The 26,754-nt window shown below is 46.0% G+C and overlaps 1 non-coding gene across 1 annotated transcript; it reads left to right on the top strand.

The window, feature by feature from the left end:
• Positions 1 to 19,840: 19,840 nt before the first annotated feature.
• Trnat-cgu lies at positions 19,841 to 19,915 on the top strand. The gene has a single exon. It is a non-coding gene; the product is annotated as a tRNA-Thr (tRNA).
• The last annotated feature ends 6,839 nt before the right edge of the window (positions 19,916 to 26,754 follow it).

Genomic DNA, 26,754 nt, shown 5'->3' with positions numbered 1-26,754 from the left:
CCTCCATAGACTTATCTGGAGCATGCCAGCTGGGTGTCAGGCAGCGGTAAACACGCAGATAGGGCGTCGCGTTACTATAGCTGTCAAAGTCCAGTGACAAGCACCCTGGATGACGGGATGACTGAATGTTTCCATTTTGTTTTCGACACTGTCGTACATTTAATTTCCCTTTATGTACACGACTGAGGATGTTCTGATGTTTTTCTGTGTACTTAATTTGTGAAAGATGAAGGTACAATTATGTAACATACCCTGTCCTCAATAATCCGTCAATGAAGTATGGCAAACATCAGAAGTCATGTTCCCCTAACTCTTTTGAGCAGCATGTTATCGTCTCAAGCTAACAGGCTCAATCCATAATACCAGGAAGCAACATGATCTTGGACATTACGAAGTATTCCATTCTAGTAACGGAAGCCAGGCAAATGACACACTAAGCTGTGCTACTTTATAAACTTGGCAGACGAACTTGCACCACCTCATACAACTGAAATGACCTTTAAACCTATAGAGACCTCTTCAGAACCAAGTCGTTGCTCCCGACACGCCTCGCTCACGCAATTGTAAAAAGGCCCAAAAGGAAAAATCAAAGAGTCGAGCGATACAATCTTCAGATAAAAGAGTACTCATTACCCACGGACAGGACGCCAAACTCAAAGAGAACTTAAAAATGAAAGCGCAAAGAGGAGCTCAAAACACCAAAGGAGCGCGAAACCACCAATAAAATACTATGGAAATTGCAAACTCTTTGAAGGCAGGTAAACAGACCCCTGTTCTGCTGTCTCGTAACGTGACGGACTGTGGTGATCAGACCAGGTGATCACTTACAAGTTTTTTATAGTGCACAAATGTGTACATAGCATGTAATAGAAAGTACGTACTAAAATCGTCTTCGGAGACAAGTAACATACAGTAATAATAATAAAGAAAAGTCAACGGGAACGAAACTTTCATTGCGTAAAAACGTCAGTTTTAGATAAGCAACGTATCTCACGAACGGGAAGAGAACATCATGCCACAGTTTTATTTGGCTGTTTGATTCCATTTTCTTGAAGCAGAGGACGTCATTAAAAATTATAGTTTCATAAGTTTGATGTTCTCATCTTAATAGGTTATTTTAATGGTAAATGTTTCCTCGAAGAAGATTTTAACTGATGTGATAACTTTTAATGACTAAATTCCGAACGCAAAATTTTCCACGACTTCCGTTTGCATGACACATGGATAAAAATTTATGCTGATTGTTCGTCTTGTACTTAAATGACTGTAGATACACCGTCAAACAAACTGATAGCATTTATGTCTCCCAGTGTCTCCAGATGCATTTAGTGAATAATGGTATCCCCTAACAGACCTATATAAACCTTCCATGTGCAAAGTTTTATTACGGTAGAGACCTTCGGAAACCAAAAGACCGAGCAAGGAGGTTCAGTAGTTAGCACACTGGACTCGCATTCGGGAGGACGACGGTTCAAACGTGTGTCCGGCCATCCTGATTTATATTATCGTGATTTCCCTAAAACGCTTCAGGCAAATTCCGGGATGGTTCCTTTGAAAGCGCACAACCAACTTCCTTCCACATCCTTCTCTAATCGAATGGGACCGAACCCTCGATGTTTGATCTGCTCTCACAAATCAACACACCAAAGAAACAAACAAGAAGCCAATCTCTTACAGAATTACAGGCTAAACGAGGAAATAACGCGAAACAGCTATCAGGTTTTGCAGGGCAAAGGCCACAATGATGGACATACATAACTCAGGCTAGAGTAAGGAACACAGTCACAATACGCCAGGCAAAATATTTTGCGACAGAATGAAACAACAGAGTTATATCATCAGTACTTGCCGGACTCGTATTCATACAGTACTATTCTGAATGAAGTCATCGTTATGGACATCAAAAAGTACTAAGCCAATAATCAGGTTTTCAGCCGATAAAACTGGACACTCATTTAGTAGATATTATCTCAGACATGTAGCTTCTGAGGAAATTGCCCCCTTATACCACCTTCTGCGAAGGTTCAGGCAGCGCAATGCCGACGAAGCAGGAAACAGACTATTGCACTAAAGACCTAAAGAAACTGGTACACCTGCCTAATATCGTGTAGGGCTCCCGCGACACTGCAACATGACGTGGCATGGACTCGACTAATACCTGAAGTAGTGCTGGAGGGAATGGACGCATTGAATCTTGTTGAGCTGTCCCTAAAACAGTAAGAGTACGAGAGGGTGGATATCTCTTCTGAACAGCACGTTCCAAGGCATCCCAGATATGTTCAGTAATGTTCACGTCTGGGGAGTTTGGTGGTCATAGGAAGTGTTTAAATTCAGAAGAGTGTTCCTGAAGTCATTCTGTATCATTTATGGACGTGTGGGTTGTCGCATTGTCCTACTGGAATTTCCCAAGTCTGTCGGAATGCACAATGGACGTGAATGAATGCAGGTGATCAGACAGGATGATTACATACGTGTCACCTATCAGAGTGGTATCTAGCGTTACCAGAGGTCCCATATCACTTCATCTGCACACTACCCACACCATTACAGAGCCTCCACTAGCATGAACATATGTGGTACAAGGATTCATGAGGTTTTTCCTATACCCGTACACGTCCATTCGCTCGATACAATTTCAAACGAGGCTCGTCCAACCAGGCCACACGTTTCCAGTCAAAATGGTTCAAATGGCTCTGAGCACTATGGGACTTAACATCTGTGGTCATCAGTCCCCTAGAACTTAGAACTACCTAAACCTAACTAACCTAAGGACATCACACACATCCATGCCCGAGGCAGGATTCGAACCTGCGACCGTAGCGTTTCCAGTCATCAGCAGTCCAATGTCGGTGTTAACCGGTCCTGGTGAGGCGTAAATCTTTGTGTCGTGTAGCCATCAAGGGTATACGGGTGGCCCTTCGGCTCCGAAAGCCCATATCGATGATCTTTCGTTGTAAGATTCGCATGGTGACACATGTTGAGTTGCGCTTCTGTCACGTTGAACGTTTCTCTTCAGTTGTCGTTGGTCCCGTCCTTGCAGGATCTTTTTCCGGCCTCAGCGATGTCGAAGATTTGATGTTTTACCGGATTCCTACTATTCACGGTACACTCGTGAAATGGTCGTACGGGGAAATCCCCTCTTCATCGCTACCTCGGAGATGTGTGCCATCGCTCGTGCACCGACTATAACTCCACGTTCAAACCCACTTAAATCTTGATAACCTGCCCTTGAGGCAGCAGTAACCGACCTAACAACTGCGACAGACACTTGTCTTATATAGGAGTTGCCGATCGCAGTGCCGTATTCTGCTTGTTTACATACCCCTGTATTTGAATACGCATGCTTATACCAGTTTCTTTGGCGCTTCAGTGTAAATCTAAGTGAGATCATAACGCACGCGGAAGAAAGTCATGACACCTTCTAGGGCAAACAAGGCTATATCGGATAGCTTTATGACAGGGTGATTGGAAAAAGTGTTGTTCGAATGACACAATGAAAAAGCGAACCTCTAGGCACCCTTCATCGAAGACGAAATCGAAGAATCTGTTAACATAGCCGCAAAATGAAAATCACCATGAGCTGATGGGCTCCCCGCAGGATATTACGAGAACTACTGGGACCTTTTGAGACTCACACTAATAGACATGGCTAGTGAGTTATCTTCTCGATTTCAAAGATGTATCATCGTGTCCCTATATAACAAGGGTAATAGAGAGATCACTAATAAAATGAGATCCATAACTTTCTTAAATGCTGACAACAGTGCCATCCCCCGTCGAAGTGTAATTTCTGCCGCCTGCGCTCTCCTGTGTCTTTGCACAGAGGGCTGCGATGTCTTTTTATATTTGCTCTTTGGGAATGCATACGACTTCAGTCAGGAATACGTCTATAAAACCATGCGGACTGTGGGCTGTAGGGTACGTCTCATTAAATTAATTGAAGTGCTCACTGCAGACGCTTCATTACTGGTCTTGATAAATGGACATTTGGGCAGGCCTCTCAAAACTGAGCATTCACTCTGGCAAGGATGCCCATTCTGGAAGGTTCTGTATTCTATCGATGCAGGGCCCCTCTTAAGCATCTCGGTCGCATCGGAAACCTGAGGAAATGTTGCTCTGTGTATGCTATTGGCAAATATCAATGTGCATCGTCGTGTTGGCGGGCCACATCGGCGATGATTCTACTGTGACAATAGGTGCTCAGTAAAATAAAAACAAAACTCTGCTACTGCACATCGGTGACACGCGTCATTACGTGTGGTATCAAGAAAGCAACTATCACATAATCCTCGATATATACCTGGAGACTATATCGGGCAAGATATCGACACGAAATTGGTCGAACAAGCGAGGCAAAATTGGAACCAATATGAGATAGCACGGCAACAGGTAGCTGAACTTGTTACAAAAAGTGCAAACAGAAAAAAAATTTCGGTATTATTTAAATTCCGTTGCTTGACACAGATATTTCCAGCGCCTGTGGCCATAGCATATAATCTCCAACGAGCACTACGCTGCATTATCAAGAGGGGGAATATTTTTAAAGTGCTTTACGACGTGTTAACACTGCCGGCAAGAGGGTGGCCTAAACCTCGCGAACATATGACAAAAATGCAAATCTTACCGTATCAACGGCGTGCAGAAAAATACGAGATGCAAAAACATTAGCACTATGAATAACTTCATGAACATGTGCGAGTCAGGTAGCGTGCAGCCACAGGACGACTTAACGATACAGTAAGCTTGAACACATGAAGTCGTATCTGTTCTAGCTCTAATACACACACACACACACACACACACACACACACACACACACACACACACATGATCTGAGGATCCAACCTGATCCGCGACCGCCTTCGGGCGTCAGCGCAGACTGGCCAGAGGTGGACCCAAATTTCCCATATCTCGAGCGATGGAATCCCATACAGGATCAACATGGCAGAGGTCAGACGGCAAGGTGGTTAGCAAATCACCCGCGTAATCGTAGAGTTCTACTCAACCTCTTTCAAATGGTTCAAATGGCTCTGAGCACTATGGGACTTAACATCTGTGGTCATCAGTCCCCTAGAGCTTAGAAATACGTAAACCTAACTAACCTAAGGACATCACACACATCCATGCCCGAGGCAGAATTCGAACCTGCGACCGTAGCGGTCACGCGGTTCCGGACTGAAGCGCCTAGAACCACACGGCCACCGGCCGGCTAACCTCTTTCGGAAAACTGTCATAGGGGAGAGTAGGGGGCAGTTGGTCTACTTGGTGTCTCCGTGGAGCAAACGGATATACGTAATCTTACGTGTCTTCAGTATATTGTTTGGTAGTGAGGGACAGAGACAGATACTATAGCGCTGCCCTGTGAAACCCGTGTAAACATCGCCCAAGTGAGAATACCTCCTCCATTGGCCTGAACGGTGTCCTGTTGGCAGGCGGTGTTCAGGTAATCGATGTGCTGTTGCTGTCTCAGTAACTTGCGTACGACAATCATTACTCCTAAAGAACTTCATTCGTACTTCGAACGTCCAACTGTGTTATTTTTGTGCTCATACTAATCTTTGCTGCATCAAACCAGTCTCTGGACTGAAAACCACAACAACAACAACAACAACAACAACAACTAACTTTTGATTTATGCCTTGTGACAAACAGAAGTATGTGAGGATGAATCTTGTCTGTATCATACCGTATTCTGACACATGACACAACCACACGTTTGTGTATGCTGTTGTACAAGAAAAATCTTAGGGTATAGTGTGATATGATCACAATGAATCCGGATGCTTGAAACCGCCGTATCTGTATCAGTTTTTAATCTCAAGTGCTTTTTACATATCATTTTAAGTTAGTTTCGATCAGTGATGATTATCTACAGATGTGTCTAGAGAAACAAAATCGTTCATGTATATGTATGTGGACATACGGCAACATACAAGGAGACAAGATTGCAACATGAGAAACAGATTAACGTCGCCCTTGGGCAACGCATCCGTGTTAATAAAATGGCATAAATAGTCACAAAATTTGTGAAAAGAATTTCAGCGTCCAAAAACACAGTTTTGGAAAAAAAAAATCAGTCGCGACACCAGGATAGAGTTATCCGGCCTAACTGAAAATCAGTAGTCGTGTTTCTTCATCTGAACGGTGATGTCTATATAAAATTCACACCAGTCGCGTAGGAGTGGTATTAGTAGTGCCACTATGAGGACGAAAATGTGGTTTGTTTTAAATACACATTGTAACGGTCTGAGATTGAAAGTCGTGAGTTTACATTAGTAAAGACAGCCTTTATGTCTCAAAGACGCCACTTTCAACACCTCATTGAGTTTGAACGAGGAGATGGATGTTCCTTCTGCGACACTGCAGAAACACCAGGCAAGAATGTAGCCACTATACGTGGTTGCTGGTAGCTGTGGTCACGATAACGTACGGTCACAAAAAGACCGAGCTCCATAAGTGGCACCACTGATAGGGAAGACCATCGTGTGTGCATTTGGCGCATCGTACTGCACCTCCACCAGCGATGTGAGCAGCATTTGGCACCATAATGGCACAACGAACTGCTACAAATCGGTTTAATCAAAGACATCTCCGAGCCATATGTCCTGTACTGTCGACTGTAGCGTTTCACTGACCGCAAACCACCGCCGTTAGCGATTTCTGTGGTCTCTAGCGGGAGCTTATTGCAGGCCAGAATGGAGGTCTTTTGTGTTTCACGATGAAATCTGGTCCTTCTCGGTGCCAGTGATGGCTATACGTTGGGTAGAAGGAGGGCAGTTGAGGGACTGCAAGCAACCTGTGTGCATCCTAGACGCACCGAATCTGCGCGTGGAGTTATGGTCTGACATTCGATTTAGTATGACACAAGGAGCACTCTCGTGATCATCCCACGCAACCTGACTGTAAAATTGAACGTCAGTCTGGTGATTCGACCGGGTGTGCTGCCATTCACGAACAGCAATCCAGGGGCGTTTTTCAACAGGATAATGCTCGTCCACGTATCGCAGTTGTAACCCAACATGCTCTACAGTGTGTCGACAACTTACCTTGGTCTGCTCGATCACCAGATCTGTCTGCTATCGAGGACGTAGGAACATCATCTGATGACAACTCCGGCGTCATCCACAAACAGCATTAACCGTCCTTGTATTGGCCGACCAAGTGCAAAAAGACATGGAATTCAATCCCACAAGATGATATCCCCCACCTGTACAACAAAATGCATGCACGGTTGCATGCTCGTATGGAACATTCCGGCTGTTACAACGGTTATTAATGTTACACGATTTCACATATGCAGTGGCATATCTCGTGATAACATTAACCTGTGATCTCGCAGTGTTAGTCACTTAAATATGTCGCCTAGACAAATGTATTCCTGAAATTTCGTTACTCTACATCAATTATTTTTTGGTGTTGTAACTTTCTTCCCTCGTTAAATATGCTTGTCACAATTTGCTAAAAAGTCTTTGATGATATCGTGGGTTGTAAAGTTTCCGACAACAATCATTCGAAAAGATAAGTTATTTACTGTGGTGGAAATATTTATAGCATCACCATGAATTACTTCGTCTTTTTCTCTTTTGCAGCAGTTTGCTTCAGGTTATACCAGTCCCCTAGTTGCTAAACTTTATTGACATATTCTTGCCTTTATAATCTGACTTCTTCACGCATGTTTTCCAACAACATACAACTCTTTGTTGTTGTCGTTTGGTTTTACAATGAAATCAGTGTTTATACTGCCATTTTGAGTTGAGATTTTGCAGTGTGAAGATGGGCAGGTCAGTTGAACTAACACCAGAAAAGAAAGCTGCTATACTTGCTTATTTGTCTGTTGGTCTCAGCACCAGAAAGATAGGACTTAATTAGTCTATGATTTCGAAGTTACTGAAAAAATACAGCGAAAAAGAAAATGCTGATCGTATGAAAGGAAGAGGTCGGAAAAAGGTGTCTACGTCCAAACAGGACAGGGTGTTGAAAAGGCTTTCGCCCAACGATCGTCGCCTTTCATCAATTGAACTAAAGCGAGACTGGTAAGAAATGTGAGGCATGTCAGTAAACAGTAAGATTTTAAGAAGTAGACTCTGGAGGCTGGACTCTCAGCCTGTCGTCCTAGAAGGAAGCTTTTATTGACCAAGTTAATGCTACAACAGCGACTAAAATGGGCACAGGCACATGCGACATGGACATGTCCACATGTCCACAGAGATGTGAAACAAAGTAATCTTTTCAGACGAGCCCAAATGTAATCTGCATGGCTCAGGTGGAAAAGTGTTCATGCGTCAAAGTAAAGGTGAAGAATTTTTGCCATCAAGCATAACACATACAGTCAAACACCCTCAAGGACAGATTGTCTGAGGGTGCTTTTCCAGTCATGGAGGAGGTCATCTGGACTTCACAAATGGCACTGTCAACGAAGATGCCTCGAAAGATTCCTTGAAAGGAAGCTTATACCAACTATTAGAGACCAGTTTGGAGATATTTCTAATTGCATTTTTCAGTATGACTCCGCTCTTTGACATAGAGCTTTGAAGGTGAGTCCGATGACTAATATTTGTACCACAAACGAAGCAGATTACTTTCTTGGTTAATTATCACTTACTTTTACATTTCTGGTAAAATATTTCCTTCCAGGAAATGGGGTTCGAGTATTAGATTGGCCTGGAAACAGCTCTGATCTCAATCCTATTTAGAACTGTTGGACGGTCATGGGAAATGCTTTCACCAAAAAGAAGCCACGGAATAAACGGGAGCATATGGAGAAAACCCTTATGCGTGTGTAGTTTGATGAACTGAGTGAAGAGTACATTAAAAAGTTAATTTTTTCAATTCCTTCACTAAGCCAAGCGGTGATTAAAGCGCATGGTGGAGCAACAAAGTATTAAATGCAACAGTGTGTTCATATGAGGCAATACAAACACTGAAATCCATCAGTGTTATGTTATAACATTAATATGCAGTGCTTCTTTCAACATTAGTACTCATATTTCAAAATAGCAAACAGAATATCTGACATATCCACTTACACTCATTTTTCAAGAAAGTGTTAAATTATGAAAAACAAACATTTTTATAGAAAAAAGTATTAAGAATAAAAACAAATTGAGAAAAATTGTTGAGTAATTCATTTCTGATAGAAATCAAGAGAAATCAGGCAAGTTAATCTGAGTTATTCAATTATTGTAACAAAAATATCTAACTGTAACAGGTGATGCTATAAATATTTCCACCATTGTAAATCTCCTTCTGACGTTATTTTGTTGATCGTTGCACGTTCTAATGCCACTACGTAGTAATTGTGTGCCTCAAGCGTTTACTGTCGGCTCTATGTGCAACAGTTCTAGTTGTAATTCTTCTACTCTTCATGCAGAACCTAAGAGGTTTGAAGTTAATAAATCACCTCTATTAAACCAGGAGGGCAGCGCTACGCTAGTACTGCGGCAGAAATTGAATAATTCCCGACCGATTACACTCTGCAGAAGCAGGTAGTGGCCGTGGAGTGCAACTGAGATAGCCCCATCAGCGATGAGATTGCCGGAGAACAACATTGCAGCATCACCGCGCATTTAATTCGAACGCTATTACCAGGACAAGCGGTAACATGATAGCAGGAGCGCGAGCGGGATGAGGTTTGCGGTTTGTTGAGCGGGCAACATTAATATGCAGTGCTTCTTTCAACATTAGTACTCATATTTCGAAATAGCAAACAGAATATCTGACATATCCACTTACACTCATTTTTCAAGAAAGTGTTAAATTATGAAAAACAAACATTTTTATAGAAAAAAGTATTAAGAATAAAAACAAATTGAGAAAAATTGTTGAGTAATTCATTTCTGATAGAAATCAAGAGAAATCAGGCAAGTTAATCTGAGTTATTCAATTATTGTAACAAAAATATCTAACTGTAACAGGTGATGCTATAAATATTTCCACCATTGTAAATCTCCTTCTGACGTTATTTTGTTGATCGTTGCACGTTCTAATGCCACTACGTAGTAATTGTGTGCCTCAAGCGTTTACTGTCGGCTCTATGTGCAACAGTTCTAGTTGTAATTCTTCTACTCTTCATGCAGAACCTAAGAGGTTTGAAGTTAATAAATCACCTCTATTAAACCAGGAGGGCAGCGCTACGCTAGTACTGCGGCAGAAATTGAATAATTCCCGACCGATTACACTCTGCAGAAGCAGGTAGTGGCCGTGGAGTGCAACTGAGATAGCCCCATCAGCGATGAGATTGCCGGAGAACAACATTGCAGCATCACCGCGCATTTAATTCGAACGCTATTACCAGGACAAGCGGTAACATGATAGCAGGAGCGCGAGCGGGATGAGGTTTGCGGTTTGTTGAGCGGGCGCTGGATCCGCGTAACGGCATGTTTCAGGCGCTGGCTTTAGAGCCGAGCAGCTCCGTGGCGGGGTATTCGCAGCCCGTGCCGGCAAAATCAGAGCGCCGAAGCGAGGCGTGCTGTTCGGAGGCAACTTGCTCCGGACCCGGCGCTGCGCTTCGCTACCGAGCCACAATACAATCAGCTAATGAGGCTGGCTCGCAGGCGAATCTGTGGAAGTTCTTGTGCCGCGTACTGCAAGCGGACAGAAATACCCGCGGTAAACAGTCAGATTAGCTCCACTGGGGGCTTATGAATAAGTAACATTATTAGGGAATGGTTTCCGGCTGCAGCTTTGATTAAGGGAAATTACGAATTTTGTACTAACTTACTGTTTCACCGCTGAAAGAGAGACAAGTGATAATTATTATTTACGTACATTGAGGTGACATAGGGCTTGGTATTGAAATTTTCACACTTATAGGAAATTTCCGGTTTAAATATAGATTCTGTATCAGTCGCCTCTCTTTCCAATCCACTCCTTTCCTCTTCAATATATCCATCAGCTTCTTCCACCGAACTCTGTGAAAAGCTTTTTCCAACCAGCTCTAAACATTCTGCGTATTGTCTGTTTGTTCTATATCGTGTCTCCCTACCACTTTCGCGCAACGACGCTCTGAGAATGTTTTTTAGGGAATTGACTAGTTTCAACCTGGGACGTGTTGCTGGTAAGGAGACGTCAGACCACACATGAGATGTAGAATTCAGAAGAGTTTAGTGAGACTAGCGATGATATAACCAAATACACTCCTGGAAATTGAAATAAGAACACCGTGAATTCATTGTCCCAGGAAGGGGAAACTTTATTGACACATTCCTGGGGTCAGATACATCACATGATCACACTGACAGAACCACAGGCACATAGACACAGGCAACAGAGCATGCACAATGTCGGCACTAGAACAGTGAATATCCACCTTTCGCAGCAATGCAGGCTGCTATTCTCCCATGGAGACGATCGTAGAGATGCTGGATGTAGTCCTGTGGAACGGCTTGCCATGCCATTTCCACCTGGCGCCTCAGTTGGACCAGCGTTCGTGCTGGACGTGCAGACCGCGTGAGACGACGCTTCATCCAGTCCCAAACATGCTCAATGGGGGACAGATCCGGAGATCTTGCTGGCCAGGGTAGTTGACTTACACCTTCTAGAGCACGTTGGGTGGCACGGGATACATGCGGACGTGCATTGTCCTGTTGGAACAGCAGGTTCCCTTGCCGGTCTAGGAATGGTAGGACGATGGGATCGATGACGGTTTGGATGTACCGTGCACTATTCAGTGTCCCCTCGACGATCACCAGTGGTGTACGGCCAGTGTAGGAGATCGCTCCCCACACCATGATTCCGGGTGTTGGCCCTGTGTGCCTCGGTCGTATGCAGTCCTGATTGTGGCGCTCACCTGCACGGCGCCAAACACGCATACGACCATCATTGGCACCAAGGCAGAAGCAACTCTCATCACTGAAGACGACACGTCTCCATTCGTCCCTCCATTCACGCCTGTCGCGATACCACTGGAGGCGGGCTGCACGATGTTGGGGCGTGAGCGGAAGACGGCCTAACGGTGTGCGGGACCATAGCCCAGCTTCATGGAGACGGTTGCGAATGGTCCACGCCGATACCCCAGGAGCAACAGTGTCCCTAATTTGCTGGGAAGTGGCGGTGCGGTCCCCTACGGCACTGCGTAGGATCCTACGGTCTTGGCGTGCATCCGTGCGTCGCTGCGGTCCGGTCGCAGGTCGACGGGCACGTGCACCTTCCGCCGACCACTGGCGACAACATCGATGTACTGTGGAGACCTCACGCCCCACGTGTTGAGCAATTCGGCGGTACGTCCACCCGGCCTCCCGCATGCCCACTATATGCCCTCGCTCAAAGTCCGTCAACTGCACATACGGTTCACGTCCACGCTGTCGCGGCATGCTACCAGTGTTAAAGACTGCGATGGAGCTCCGTATGCCACGGCAAACTGGCTGACACTGACGGCGGCGGTGCACAAATGCTGCGCAGCTAGCGCCATTCGACGGCCAACACCGCGGTTCCTGGTGTGTCCGCTGTGCTGTGCGTGTGATCATTGCTTGTACAGCCCTCTCGCAGTGTCCGGAGCAAGTATGGTGGGTCTGACACACCGGTGTCAATGTGTTCTTTTTTCCATTTCCAGGAGTGTACTTAATGATTACAGCGTCAGCTCCACTGCACTCCCTGTAATAGAATCTTAATACTAACTAAATTTAGTGGAAGGGGTTCAAGGCTTTCCTATTTTTAGTTAGCTGGTAAAATAACGTCGAAAAAGCAGTTAAGTTTACCATTGGAAATTTTATTCTACTCACAAAACATCGTTTATAAATTGCACTATTGATAAAAGGAAATGTTTAAATACAGGATGGTAAAAAACCAACTGGGTTCAACAAAAATGTGAACGAATATTCCCTGAATGGGTTTCCAAGTTCTACAATGGATCGAAGGATGACCTATAGAGAAAACTATCAAAATGGTCTACAGTGACCCTCAATTATCTTTAATTACTTATGTATCTTGTCGTAAATTACAGTGGCTGATGTGGCTTCTCAATAACTATATAACAGAAAAATCATCGAGTTCAGATTTTTGCTTCAAGTGGCAAATGTGAACACCATGAGCTTTAATTGACGATCGACACTAGTATTACGTAAAGGGGATGTAACAGATGAGACTTCTGCGGTTCTGAGTGAAGCCTTATGCGCTCAAAAATGCGGCATCGCGTGGGTTCATTACCTTGTCGGTGTTCGTCAGGGGGCGGCGGCAGGCGCAGCTCCGTCCAGCTCGCCCTCTCGGAAGCAACTCTCTCCTAACTTCTCCTTACTACAATTTACCGAAGTTGGTTTAAAAAAAACTATCCGGCTCTGTTTTCATCTGATCAATCAGGGTCTCAATGTTAACCTTAAGCTCCGCCTACAAAAATTCTGTCTATCCAATGAGAAACGTTATACTTGTCATGGTGGGGGAATGTTTTTAAAGTTTGCAACGTATCAGAGACGCGAAAAAGTCTCACGCTAAAACTTGCAGCTGGTGCGGTCCTTTTAGCGTTATCGTAAGATCTATACTGTTCTTCTGGAGGGCTCTAGCTTTTAACATGGGCTGGGGGGGTGGTCCTAACGTAACAGAGACGCGAAAAACTCTCACGCTAAAAACTTGTGGGTGGTGTGGTCGTAGCGGTTAGCTGGCGACGTGGGTGTCCGTCCCTTATCGTAGGGCCTTCTCGCTTAACACGGTTCTGCTCCCGGCTTCTGTTCTCGTTTCTCCCCTCGGAACTGCGTCTGTCTCACGGTGGGAAGGTATGACATGCATTTAGGCATTCTTGTATTAGTCTGTGGTATTCCATTTGCTCTCTCGTTACTCGTATTACTTAGGTTAATTTAATGCCATGATTTATTCGGAGCTATATGACATACTACTGTATTTGCTTATCATGTCAGGGTTCTCATGGAAGGTGTTGGATTTGCCTGGCACCTTACACAGCCTAAAAGCCTTTCTTAAGAGAAAGTAAGGATAAGGATTGGAATGAAATATCAGAAGGAAGGAACATTGGACGAGGTGTTAGACAAGGTTGTTGCCTTTCCCCACTGTTTTTTAACGCATACCTTGAAGAGATTATTGCGAAAGGCTTAGATATGAAAAGAGGAATATGTGTTGGTGGAAAGAGAATAGAATGCATTTTATTTGCTGATGACATGGTATTAGTGGCAGAAAGTGAGCGGACAGTGAATAACATTCTAAAGGAACTAAATGAAGCTTGTGTGGAATATGGGATGCAAATAAACACAGCAAAAACTAAGAGTATGGTCATCAGTACAAGACGCAGACTGTCAATATTAAAATAGGACAATCCACCATTAGCCAAGTAAGTGCATTTAAATATCTTGGAAGCACAATGACTGAAGACTTGAGATGTCACCTGGAGGTGAGAATTCGAACTGCCATAGCGAAGGAGGCATTCAACAGAAAGGGGAGACTCTTATGTGGCAAATTAGATAGAGGTCTAAGGAAAACGCTTGGAAAACGTTTTGTCTCGAGTGTGGCACTATATGTGGCAGATAAATGAACGCTGAGACGAGAGTATGAAAAAAGGTTAAACGCATTTGAGATTCTGATGTGGAGGAGAATGGGGAGAATAAGCTGGATGCAAAGAGTGAGTAACGAAAGGGTATTGGAAAGGGTTGTGAGAGAAGATGTCTCTGAAGGTTATAAGAGAAAGGAAAAAGAACTGATTGGGACATTCATTGCGAAGGGAGTGCTTGGTAGCAGATGCTTCGGAAGGATTGGTTTGTGGGAGAAGACTGAGTGGAAGAAAGAGATACAAGATGATACGCGATATAAAGGGAAGAGGCAATTGTGCAGACCTGAAGAGGGTAGCAGAAGACCGGACAGCGTGCAGAATTACTGGGTGAAAACCTGCCTTTTGGCAGAACACTGATGGTGATGAGACGAAATTTGTGGTAAGGTCTTATGGGACAAAACTGCTGAGGTCATCGATCCCTAAGCTTACACATTACTTAATTTAATTTAAAGGACCTTACGCAAAGGACAACACACACACCCATGCCCGAGGGAGGACTCGAACCTCCGACGGGGCAAGCCGCTGGAACCGCGAAAAGACCCCCCATAGACCGTGCGGCTACCCCAAGCGGCTTCAAACTTATACTTGGCTTTAGTATCGCGTTTGCAAGGTTTAAAAGGTCACTGAATTGGCGGAGCTGACATTTGTACTCAGGTGATTCATGTGAAACTGTTTCCGACCCCACTACGGGAGTCAACAGATTTTGAACGCGAAACAGTAGTTAGAAATGTAGGACATACTGTTTCGGAAATCGTTAGGCAATTCAATATTCCGAGATCGACAGCATCAAGAGCTTACCGAGGATGCCAAATTTGAGCCATTGCCATGTGCGATGCAGTCGGCCTTCACTTAACGACCGAAAGCAGCAGCGTTTGCGTACGGTTGTCAGTACTAACAGATAAGCAACATTCTGTGAAACAACATCCTGTGAAATAACCGCAGAAATCACTGTGGGGCGTACGACCTACGTATCCGTTAGGGCAGTGCGGTGAAATCTGAAGTTAATAACCTGCTGCAGCAGACGATCGACGCGAATGCCATAGTAAACAGTACGAAATCGCCTGCAACGCATCTCCAGGGCTCATTACCAAATCGGTTAGACCTTAGACGACTGGTGGACAGTGGCCTGATCAGACAAGTCCGATGTCAGTTGGTAGGAGCTGACTGTAGAGTGCAGGTCCCACGAAGTCATGGACCCAATCCCCATAATGTTGTGGGCTGTATTTACATGGAATGGACTGGGTCTCTGGGATTTGTTTACATGGAATGCACTGGGTCCTCTGGTCCAGCTGAGCCGATAATTGACTGGAAATTGTGATGTTAAGCTACTTGGAGACCATTTGCAGCCATTCATGGACTCCATGTTCCCGAAGAACGTTGGATTTTTTATGGATTACGATGCGCTGTATCGCTGGGCCACAATTGCTTGCGATTAATTTGAAGAACACTCTGGAGAATTCGGACGAATGGTTTGGCCTCCCAGGTCACCCGATGTGCATCCCACCGAGCATTTATGAGACATGAAACTTCCTGGCAGATTAAAACTGTGTGCCCGACCGAGACTCGAACTCGGGACCTTTGCCTTTCGCGGGCAAGTGCTCTACCAACTGAGCTACCGAAGCACGACTCACGCCCGGTACTCACAGCTTTACTTCTGCCAGTACCTCGTCTCCTACCTTCCAAACTTTACAGAAGCTCTCCTGCGAACCATGCAGAACTAGCACTCCTGAAAGAAAGGATATTGCGGAGACATGGCTTAGCCACAGCCTGGGGGATGTTTCCAGAATGAGATTTTCACTCTGCAGCGGAGTGTGCGCTGATATGAAACTTCCTGGCAGATTAAAACTGTGTGCCCGACCGAGACTCGAACTCGGGACCTTTGCCTTTCGCGGGCAAGTGCTCTACCAACTGAGCTACCGAAGCACGACTCACGCCCGGTACTCACAGCTTTACTTCTGCCAGTACCTCGTCTCCTACCTTCCAAACTTTACAGAAGCTCTCCTGCGAACCATGCAGAACTAGCACTCCTGAAAGAAAGGATATTGCGGAGACATGGCTTAGCCACAGCCTGGGGGATGTTTCCAGAATGAGATTTTCACTCTGCAGCGGAGTGTGCGCTGATATGAAACTTCCTGGCAGATTAAAACTGTGTGCCCGACCGAGACTCGAACTCGGGACCTTTGCCTTTCGCGGGCAAGTGCTCTACCAACTGAGCTACCGAAGCACGACTCACGCCCGGTACTCACAGCTTTACTTCTGCCAGTACCTCGTCTCCTACCTTCCAAACTTTACAGAAGCTCTCCTGCGAACCATGCAGAACTAGCACTCCTGAAAGAAAGGATATTGCGGAGACATGGCTTAGCCACAGCCTGGGGGATGTTTCCAGAATGAGATTTTCACTCTGCAGCGGAGTGTGCGCTGATATGAAACTTCCTGGCAGATTAAAACCGTGTGCCCGACCGAGACTCGAACTCGGGACCTTTGCCTTTCGCGGGCAAGTGCTCTACCAACTGAGCTACCGAAGCACGACTCACGCCCGGTACTCACAGCTTTACTTCTGCCAGTACCTCGTCTCCTACCTTCCAAACTTTACAGAAGCTCTCCTGCGAACCATGCAGAACTAGCACTCCTGAAAGAAAGGATATTGCGGAGACATGGCTTAGCCACAGCCTGGGGGATGTTTCCAGAATGAGATTTTCACTCTGCAGCGGAGTGTGCGCTGATATGAAACTTCCTGGCAGATTAAAACTGTGTGCCCGACCGAGACTCGAACTCGGGACCTTTGCCTTTCGCGGGCAAGTGCTCTACCAACTGAGCTACCGAAGCACGACTCACGCCCGGTACTCACAGCTTTACTTCTGCCAGTACCTCGTCTCCTACCTTCCAAACTTTACAGAAGCTCTCCTGCGAACCATGCAGAACTAGCACTCCTGAAAGAAAGGATATTGCGGAGACATGGCTTAGCCACAGCCTGGGGGATGTTTCCAGAATGAGATTTTCACTCTGCAGCGGAGTGTGCGCTGATATGAAACTTCCTGGCAGATTAAAACTGTGTGCCCGACCGAGACTCGAACTCGGGACCTTTGCCTTTCGCGGGCAAGTGCTCTACCAACTGAGCTACCGAAGCACGACTCACGCCCGGTACTCACAGCTTTACTTCTGCCAGTACCTCGTCTCCTACCTTCCAAACTTTACAGAAGCTCTCCTGCGAACCATGCAGAACTAGCACTCCTGAAAGAAAGGATATTGCGGAGACATGGCTTAGCCACAGCCTGGGGGATGTTTCCAGAATGAGAGTTCGAGTTCGAGTCTCGGTCGGGCACACAGTTTTAATCTGCCAGGAAGTTTCATATCAGCGCACACTCCGCTGCAGAGTGAAAATCTCATTCTGGAAACATCCCCCAGGCTGTGGCTAAGCCATGTCTCCGCAATATCCTTTCTTTCAGGAGTGCTAGTTCTGCATGGTTCGCAGGAGAGCTTCTGTAAAGTTTGGAAGGTAGGAGACGAGGTACTGGCAGAAGTAAAGCTGTGAGTACCGGGCGTGAGTCGTGCTTCGGTAGCTCAGATGGTAGAGCACTTGCCCGCGAAAGGCAAAGGTCCCGAGTTCGAGTCTCGGTCGGGCACACAGTTTTAATCTGCCAGGAAGTTTCATATCAGCGCACACTCCGCTGCAGAGTGAAAATCTCATTCTGGAAACATCCCCCAGGCTGTGGCTAAGCCATGTCTCCGCAATATCCTTTCTTTCAGGAGTGCTAGTTCTGCATGGTTCGCAGGAGAGCTTCTGTAAAGTTTGGAAGGTAGGAGACGAGGTACTGGCAGAAGTAAAGCTGTGAGTACCGGGCGTGAGTCGTGCTTCGGTAGCTCAGTTGGTAGAGCACTTGCCCGCGAAAGGCAAAGGTCCCGAGTTCGAGTCTCGGTCGGGCACACAGTTTTAATCTGCCAGGAAGTTTCATATCAGCGCACACTCCGCTGCAGAGTGAAAATCTCATTCTGGAAACATCCCCCAGGCTGTGGCTAAGCCATGTCTCCGCAATATCCTTTCTTTCAGGAGTGCTAGTTCTGCATGGTTCGCAGGAGAGCTTCTGTAAAGTTTGGAAGGTAGGAGACGAGGTACTGGCAGAAGTAAAGCTGTGAGTACCGGGCGTGAGTCGTGCTTCGGTAGCTCAGTTGGTAGAGCACTTGCCCGCGAAAGGCAAAGGTCCCGAGTTCGAGTCTCGGTCGGGCACACAGTTTTAATCTGCCAGGAAGTTTCATATCAGCGCACACTCCGCTGCAGAGTGAAAATCTCATTCTGGAAACATCCCCCAGGCTGTGGCTAAGCCATGTCTCCGCAATATCCTTTCTTTCAGGAGTGCTAGTTCTGCATGGTTCGCAGGAGAGCTTCTGTAAAGTTTGGAAGGTAGGAGACGAGGTACTGGCAGAAGTAAAGCTGTGAGTACCGGGCGTGAGTCGTGCTTCGGTAGCTCAGTTGGTAGAGCACTTGCCCGCGAAAGGCAAAGGTCCCGAGTTCGAGTCTCGGTCGGGCACACAGTTTTAATCTGCCAGGAAGTTTCATATCAGCGCACACTCCGCTGCAGAGTGAAAATCTCATTCTGGAAACATCCCCCAGGCTGTGGCTAAGCCATGTCTCCGCAATATCCTTTCTTTCAGGAGTGCTAGTTCTGCATGGTTCGCAGGAGAGCTTCTGTAAAGTTTGGAAGGTAGGAGACGAGGTACTGGCAGAAGTAAAGCTGTGAGTACCGGGCGTGAGTCGTGCTTCGGTAGCTCAGTTGGTAGAGCACTTGCCCGCGAAAGGCAAAGGTCCCGAGTTCGAGTCTCGGTCGGGCACACAGTTTTAATCTGCCAGGAAGTTTCATATCAGCGCACACTCCGCTGCAGAGTGAAAATCTCATTCTGGAAACATCCCCCAGGCTGTGGCTAAGCCATGTCTTCGCAATATCCTTTCTTTCAGGAGTGCTAGTTCTGCATGGTTCGCAGGAGAGCTTCTGTAAAGTTTGGAAGGTAGGAGACGAGGTACTGGCAGAAGTAAAGCTGTGAGTACCGGGCGTGAGTCGTGCTTCGGTAGCTCAGTTGGTAGAGCACTTGCCCGCGAAAGGCAAAGGTCCCGAGTTCGAGTCTCGGTCGGGCACACAGTTTTAATCTGCCAGGAAGTTTCATATCAGCGCACACTCCGCTGCAGAGTGAAAATCTCATTCTGGAAACATCCCCCAGGCTGTGGCTAAGCCATGTCTCCGCAATATCCTTTCTTTCAGGAGTGCTAGTTCTGCATGGTTCGCAGGAGAGCTTCTGTAAAGTTTGGAAGGTAGGAGACGAGGTACTGGCAGAAGTAAAGCTGTGAGTACCGGGCGTGAGTCGTGCTTCGGTAGCTCAGTTGGTAGAGCACTTGCCCGCGTAAGGCAAAGGTCCCGAGTTCGAGTCTCGGTCGGGCACACAGTTTTAATCTGCCAGGAAGTTTCATATCAGCGCACACTCCGCTGCAGAGTGAAAATCTCATTCTGGAAACATCCCCCAGGCTGTGGCTAAGCCATGTCTCCGCAATATCCTTTCTTTCAGGAGTGCTAGTTCTGCATGGTTCGCAGGAGAGCTTCTGTAAAGTTTGGAAGGTAGGAGACGAGGTACTGGCAGAAGTAAAGCTGTGAGTACCGGGCGTGAGTCGTGCTTCGGTAGCTCAGTTGGTAGAGCACTTGCCCGCGAAAGGCAAAGGTCCCGAGTTCGAGTCTCGGTCGGGCACACAGTTTTAATCTGCCAGGAAGTTTCATATCAGCGCACACTCCGCTGCAGAGTGAAAATCTCATTCTGGATTTATGAGACATAGTTGAGAGTTCAGTCCGTGCACAAAATTCTGCATCGGAAACATTTGTACAATTTTGGACGGCTCATTATTTCAGCACGGGCTTCCAATGACTTTTTGTGTCCACATCTTATCGAGCAGCCTGAACTACACTGCAAAAAGGAAAGTCCAACACGATATTAGGAGGTATGTGATGACTTTTGATAACTCAGTGAACAACGTATTTCGCTGAACCACTAGAGTCTGTACAGATCCTACGCCATGTCTTAGAAAACAAGTTGAAAAAAACTTATATTCAGAGAATTTGTTGATTCACAGAAAGCTTTTTACGTTGTTGGCTGGAATACACTATTTACAATTTTGAAGGTAGAACGGATAAAGTTGCACAGAAACCATACTGTAGTGATGAGAGTCGAAGGGAATGAAAGAGGAACAGTGCTTCAGTAGGGGGTGAGACAGGGTAGTAGCATATCCCCGACTTTGTTCAAACCATAGACTGAGAAAGTTGTAGACCAAGATGAAACTGGTGAACAGAAACAAAAATAAAGCAAAGGAAATAAAATGTTTTGGAATTAAATAGGCTGTGGGAATGAGATTAACAAATGAGACATTAAAATGTTAAATAAAATTTGTTGCATGAGGATGGAAATTACTGAGTTGGCTGACGTAGAGAGGATAAAAATTACAGCTTGGCAACATCGAAAAAATCGTTTTTGATAGAGAGACATTTGTCGAAATAGAATATGAATTTAGATACCAGGGACTCTTTTCTGTGGGTGTTTATCTGGAGTGAAACCTTGTATGAGAGTGAAACCTGAAAGTTGAAGGGTTCACACAAGCAAGAGGATAGAAGCGTTCCAAATGTGGTGCTATAGGAGAAGTTAATAGACAGGTAAAACCGCAAAACTGGCGACGACGTTCTGAATCGAATTGAGGACGAGAGAAACACGTGTCACAACTTGACTGAAAGAAGGCACCATGATATAGGACACATACTGAGCCGTCAAGTAATCTTCAGTTTCATAACTGTGGCAAATGTGGCTTGGAGAAATTCTAGGAGGAGACCAAGGTTTAACTGTAGCTAGAAGGTTGAAATGGACGTAAGCTGCATTAGTTACGCAGAAATAAACAGGCTAGCACAAGACAGACTATCTTGAAGAGCAGTGCCAAACAAGTCTTTGTAATGAAGATCACAACATACATAAATATCTAGTAATAAATGAAAAACTTACTTAATTTCAGAAAAGTTCCGTACAGAGACTTACTACACTCATTCCCGTATAGCCGTAACTCTATTCTAATACATAATGGCACCTACAGACAAGGACGTCCGCTGTAATTTCTTCAAGAGGAGTAAGACACTAAAATTGTCAGTCTTTCTACAACTGATTCGGTGAGACTGAAAACGTGATATATCCCAAGAATGTACTGTACCTCAAGTGATTGCTAGTTATCCACTTAATATTTTTAAGGTACATTGTTTTGCAACCATTCGATAAACGTTAGGTAGGATAGCTTACCGTGAGGCGCTAGGGCTGCCACGCGACCCCACTCAGGTGGATGTGTCCCCAAGTCTCTGACAGGTATTTTTCAACGTTCTCAACAATGTTGCGTGGGTGGCATCGAGAGTGTTCCCGAACTGGGGGAGGGGATGTCTTAGTGGGACCCTTTGCCTCTTCATTCACGTGCATGTCACCCCACTGTGTTCACGCCGCGGGAGGGAGCGAAACAGAATGGCTGAAAAAGCATGATGACTCCTTGCTGCTACAGGACACATTCGAATTTCGTAACACGGCTTTGAAAGGGTCCCTGGAGGCTCCACCCTGAACACAAGAGCAAAACTTACGATCGCTCGATACTCCAAAGAAGTCAGATTACGATGTGAACTCATGTTAAGTAAAAAGAACACCTTGAGCGACTAGTGATAGGAAATTCGTATTCACACCACATGCACATTAGCACGTCCCGCACAAATGATTAGCATTTCAGTCACCTCGGTTCAGCATGTGTCCTGTTGCCTAGTAGGCACAGGGCCCACCATGGGACGCTGACAGCTTGTTCCATGCGTGATGTCATCGACGCGTAAAAGGCACGAATGGCGTCCTGTGGTACAACAATCCATTCATTTCGTTCTAAAGTTCATCTGTGGTGGTTGGCATTGGGTCACAGCGTTGCGCCCGTCGTTTCATCATATCCCACACATTTTAGATTGACGACACGTCTGGTGATCTGGCGGGCCAGGGAAAAAGACTGACAGCCTATGACACCACGAAGGCACGTATTTGTGCAGTAATATGCGGTCGTGCATTGTGTTGCTGAAAAACGACGTCTGGGGTGTTGTGGAGAAAGGTTGTGGCTACAGTTTCAGGATGTCATTCACGTAGGTCACACTGGGAACTGTGCTCTGGACACGCACCAGCTGTGATTTGTGGTTCGACACAACAGCACTCCACACCACTGGGCCTTGAACTGGCGCAGTACCTCTTGTGCGAATGCAGTAGCTGTGATGCTGCTCCTGTTTGCGGCGAACCAAAATGCGCCCAACGTTTGTAAACAAACACAATCTGGATTCGTCCGAAAACACTGTCCGATGCCATTCCCGTCCTCAGTGCCGTTGTTCCATTCACCATTGCAGTCTGTTTCTACACATTCGTCAAAGGTGGGGGGAGAAATAGACGACGCGCATATAACCCGTGCTGTAATAAACGGCGACGGACTGTCATAGCCGCTAGTGTACGATGTATTACAGTGTTCCAGTATTTTGCCAGAGCCGAGGTGGACACACATCTCTCTTGAAATGACGTTCGGATGAGGTGTCGATTTCTCGGGAGGGCGGTCTGGATGGTGGGTCCCCACCCATCTCGTTGTGTTCTATGGCCTTCCGTGAACCATTCGGCACACACCCGTTACACTGTCGAAACACACCGTTCGACATAAGCAGCAATTTCCAGGATGGATGCATCACATTCTCTCATGCCAAGAACGTGCCCTCTGTCAGTCTCACAGATTTGACTGTACGGTTCGCACGTACCTCTGCGAGGCATCCTGCACGTCTGCTCAAGCCACACTCATCCATTACCATCGGTTGATAGCTACAACGAGAGCCGCAGTCACATTTTACTGGTAGGCGGTGTTGCACCGCGATATCGAAAAATGGTTCAAATAGCTTTGAGCACTATGCGACAACTTCGGAGGTTATCAGTCGCCTAGACCTTAGAACTAATTAAACCTAACTAACCTAAGGACATCCCACACATCCATGACCGAGGGAGGATTCGAACCTGCGACCGTAGTGGTCGCTCGGTTCCAGACAGTAGCGCCTAGAACCGCACGGCCACTCCGGCCGGCGCGATATCGATGTTGACCTTGAACGCACGGGCCGGCATGTTTCAAATACTGATCATTTTTCCAGAACACACTAATTTTCATGTACTGTGAATATGAACGTCCTATACCTAGTCATTCAAGGTCTTCTTTTTTTCCTGAACGTGAATGTACGTAGAGTAGGGTTACATCGTCCGATGGATGTCAGCAGTGTCGAAGGTCGTCAAGAGTGCCGTCCTCTTGGACGTCGCACTGCGATATGACGTTTTCGATTCTGAGCTGCTTGTGTCTTTGGTGTGTATTTCTCAGCCATCCATAAGAGAAGCGTGTGATTGCAGCAATGGGTGTTGCGGTTTTGTTCCGCACCGCGAAGGCAAGTGTTCAAATGTGTGTCAATTTCTAAGGGACTAAACAGCTGAGGTCATCGGTCCCTAGGCTTACACACTACTTAAACTAACTTATGCTAAGAACAATACGGACACCCATGCCCGAGGGAGGACCCGAAGCCGGCCGCAGTGCCCGTGCGGTTCTGGTGCTGCAGTCCGGAACCGCGGGACCGCTACGGTCGCAGGTTCGAATCCTGCCTCGGGCATGGATGTGTGTGATGTCCTTAGGTTAGATAGGTTTAAGTAGTTCTAAGTTCTAGGGGACTAATGACCTAAGATGTTAAGTCCCATAGTGCTCAGAGCCATTTGAACCATTTTGAGGACCTGAATCTCCGGCGGGAGAGGCAGTCAGTGACTTGGCGGCGAAGGAATCAAAAGAAGCGGGAAATGTGTGAAAGTGGGGGTGTGACGACCTTCCCACGGTGTGACATGTCCGCGGTGGCTTTGGACAGAACTGTGGTGAAATTTGATGCCTCTGTGTCATTATTAACCCACTTTATACGTTATGTGAGAATTTTGAACTGTGGTCTTTTTTCGCTTGTGTTGACACATTGGTGTCTGAAAATTCCCGAGCCCGAGGGTGACTAGCAGGGCACCATGATTTTGCAACATTTCAGAGAAGTGTTACAGCCACTTTTCAGTCAAATCTCAAACTTATGCTTCACAATGGGAGACAGTTACTGGGGTTGCAAGAGAGTGATACCTTTTCTGCGCAGCACGCAGTGCTGCCCATTAAATCTGCAACCCCGGAGCCGTCCGTTGTGACCGAGCGGTTCTAGGCCCTTCAGTCTGGAACCGCGCGACCACTACGGTCGCAGGTTCGAACCCTGTCTCGGGCATGGATGTGTGTGATGTCCTTAGCTTGGTTAGGTTTATTTAGTTCTGAGTTCTAGGGGACTGATGACCTCAGATGTTAAGTTCCATAGTGCTCAGAGCCAGCTGAACCATTTGCAACTCCGGAAAGGATAGCCAGTCACGGAATTTTCTTATTTTATTTGTACATTATAGTAGGGATGCTATATTAATTTGGCATGTGATTTGTGGTAAAAAACGTGAAAAGTATAGTACGCGCTGATGCTACTTCTAGTAGCTGTAATGTCTCTATCCTGCTGGACGCCGAATCGACCTGAGCTTCCATGACAGATATGATTGTGTCGTACCATGCAGCTTGAGCTTGTTCAGAGTCGAACAGTCGCTGTGGATGGTGATGCACCAGTGCCTCAATAACACATCGCCAAATGTATTCAGTGTCTGAGAGAACTGGAGATCCACGCTTGTAACCGCGTGGTCTTAGACGTCTTGCCACGGTTCGCGCGGCTCCCCACGTCGGAAGTTCGAGTCCCCCCTCGGGCATGGGTATGTGTGTTGTCCTTAGCGTAAGTTAATTTAAGTTAGATATAGTAGTGTATAAGCCTAGGGACCGATGACCTCAGCAGTTTGGTCCCATAGGAACTTACCACAAATTTCCTAAAATTTACAAGTACTGGAGAACGTGCTGGCGAGAGCAACAGTAGTACAAACCCTGTATAGATGTAGCTCGGGAAAGCAGCGCGGGAAAGACGTAGTCTTGCAATAGCTTTTTGAAAGGAAAGCAGCCGGCTTTACCCAGTCAGATACCTGACGACTAACGTCCAAATTGTCAGTTATTTGATCCAGAAGTGATCTATATCTACGTCTACATAGATATTCCGCAAGCCACTATACGGTGTCTGGCGGTGGGTACTCTGCGCCACTGATAGCCATATTCTTTCCTGTTCCACTCGCAAACAGAACGAAGCAAAAACGACTGTCTACGTGCCTCCGTACAAGCCCTGATTTCGGATTTCAACACACAAACAGTACTCAAGGAAAGGCCCACCAGCGTCCTATATACGGTCTTCTTCACAGATGGACCACCCTTTCTTAAAATTCCTCCAATAAATTGAAGTCGACCATTCGCCTTCCCTATCACAGTTCTCACATGCAAGCTCCATTTAATATCACTCGACAACGTTATGCCCAGATATTGAAACAATTTGACTGTTTCAAGCAGAACAATAGTAACACTGCATCCCAACGTTAAAGCTTTGTTCTTCCTACTCATCGACATTAATTTACGTTCTTCCATATGCAGAGCTAGTTGCTATTTGTCACACCATCTAGAAATTTTGTCTAAATCGTCTTGTATCATCTTACAGTTACTCAACTTCGACACCTTACCGTACACCACAGCACCATCAGCAAACAACTGCATATTATTGTCCATCCTGTCCGCCCAATCATTTACGTATAGAAAGAACGACAGCGGTCCTATCAGACTTCCCTAGGCCATTCCTGACGATATGCTTGTCTCTGTCGAACACTCGCCATCGAGTACAACATACTGGGTCCTATTTCGTAATAAATCGTCGAGCCGCTCACGTGTCTGTGAACGTATCCCATATGCTCGTACCTTCGTTAACAGCCTGCAACTGAGAACTGATGGAGGGAGGGTGGGGGTGCGGCACGGCACCGACTTGATCCTGCACTCCTGTGAGAACTGCCAAAGGTGCGCCCTCCCCCTCACCACCCCCTACTTTTGATGTAGGATGTTTTCCCAAATATTTTACCCACAGATTTAGCAGATTTTGTGGCACTTCCTATGTTTTAGCTTCGTTATGTCATTTGGTAACAAATTTTATTTGCTCCTCATAAACTGCTAATAGTAGGTACATTATCAGAAATAAAATAAAAAGGGCCACAGTTAAGGGTTCAGGAACTGTCTGTTTTACGTTTGTTTACGTGTGAGT

The sequence above is a fragment of the Schistocerca americana genome, chromosome 5 (assembly GCF_021461395.2).
Source record: "Schistocerca americana isolate TAMUIC-IGC-003095 chromosome 5, iqSchAmer2.1, whole genome shotgun sequence".
NCBI lineage: Eukaryota > Metazoa > Arthropoda > Insecta > Orthoptera > Acrididae > Schistocerca > Schistocerca americana.
Note: the sequence above shows the minus strand (reverse complement) of the source record. Positions and strands in the feature narration are given on the sequence as shown.